The sequence below is a fragment of the Echinops telfairi genome, unplaced genomic scaffold, assembly GCF_000313985.2.
Source record: "Echinops telfairi isolate 266 unplaced genomic scaffold, ASM31398v2 ScPeMD7_7458;HRSCAF=8496, whole genome shotgun sequence".
NCBI lineage: Eukaryota > Metazoa > Chordata > Mammalia > Afrosoricida > Tenrecidae > Echinops > Echinops telfairi.
In genome coordinates, this window is record NW_022111358.1 from 50,767,700 (window position 1) to 50,769,674 (window position 1,975).

Here is a 1,975-nt window from a genome sequence, read left to right on the forward strand (position 1 = left end):
GCACACCTTTGCCGGTTCTGAACGTGCGGCGCTCCTGTGTTCTGCTCACACAGCTGAGTTCCAAATGAGCACCGTGAAGCGTGCTAGAACCCCATTCTCCCCAAGACTCCCCACTGTTCGTTTTGACCCCACGCTCGAGGAGCCAGGGAAACACAAGTAACCGACTTTCTGGAATTCTCTGCCTTCAGCCAAGATCCATCTGACGTCAGCAATGAGGTCCCTTGTTCCAGGTCCTCTTCTGAGTCCGGACTGAACTTCCGGCAGGCAGTTCACTGTCAATGTAATGCTGCGACCGCTGTGGGATGATCTTCAGCATAATTCTACTTGCGTGGGATATTTAGGATAGTGTTCTATAACTTGAGCATTCTGTTGGGCCGCCTTCCTTTGGAATGGGCACCAAAAAGAGGGATCTCTTCCAGTGAGTTGACCAAGTAACTGTCTTCCAAATTCCCTGGAATTGGTGAGTGCTTCCAGCGCTTCTGCAGCTCGTGTCCCATCCACTCCTGGAGCCTTGTTTTGGCTGATGCTTTCAGTGCAGCTCCAACGTCTTCCTTCCGCACCATTGGTTCTTGCTCACGCGTGGCCTCCTGAAACGGCGGACTGTCAACTAGTTATTTTTGGTGCCGTGACTCTGTGCATTCTTTCCCTCTTCTCTAGATATTTCCAACATCAGTCAATATTTTGCCTGCAGAATCTGTCAGTAGTGCTACCCAAGACTTGAATTTTTCCTCCAGTTCGTTTCAGTTGCAGATACGCTGCCCTTGTCTTGCCCTTTGGGCTAATTCCAGGGCCTGCGCGTCATTATGACACGTGGCTTTGTCTTCTCAAGCTGCCCTTTGAATCTTTCTGCTCAGCAACTTCATTGCGTGCTCTCCTCCTCCATTGCCTGAGCCACGCTGTAATGACGGGCCAGTTTCGCAGTTTCTTCTCACACCCACTCTGCTCTTCCCTGGCTCCTTAATGCCCTTTTGCTCCCTGAGCGATGGGCTTGATGTCCCCTCGCTGACTTGCAGGCTCCTGTCATCGGCGTTCAACGTTCAGCGTTTCGACTCTCTGCTCAAGATGGTCTAGAAATTCAGGTGGGATAGAGCCGAGGTCATCACTTGGCTCTTGTTCCAATTTTCTTCAGGTTTATCCTGCACGTACACATGAGCAGTTGGCGGTCTGGTCACCGTCGGCCCTGGTCTGGTTTTCGGTGCAGATATGGAGCGTCTCCATCTCGAACCCCAGACGCGTCAGTCTGACTTCAGTGTGTTCCGTCGGGGTACATGTGCACAGTCACCTTCTGTGTTGTTGACAGGAGGCATTGGTGGAATTCTTCCATTTCTCCACCCCCAGTGGTGGGGCCATACATTTGAGCAATGGCTGCATTGACTGGGTCTTCTAGAAGGCGGAGACACCATCTGGCCCAGTCACAGAGAGCACAGCGCCTCGCGATGCACTTGCCAAGATCCTCTCCGACAGGGATGCCAAGCCAGCCCTTCTCCGGCATCACAACTTATCTGATTTTCTGGTTCAAAGCGACCAAGCCCAGGCTACCCAGCTCCATGCATTCTATTTCATCAGCACCACTTCCGGTTGTCCCAAATGCGTACCTCGCACATTCTGAGTTCCCATTGTTAGCAGATTTTTGCAGCTGTTTGTCTTTACCTTGAGCCGTGGCCCATCAGCAGAGGAAGGTCCCGAAGGGTCCCCCCCACTTGCGTCACCACGGCCCACTCCATCGGAGACACCAGCTCCTCCTCAGTCACCCTTGAGAGCCTCAGGGCCTGACGGGCCGTCCTAGCGCAGGATTTCTGATGATGTGCTGGCCCTCGGCACCTGACGAGGCTTCGATGCCCAGCAGAAGGTTTTTGGCGGCTCCTTCCCCGAGGTGGGGCTCAAGTCCCTCTTCCTTGTCTGTTCTGAGTCTGGAAGCTCTGCGGAAACCTGCTCGCTGCGGTGACCCCCCCGGCATTTGAAGTCAGTGCAGAGC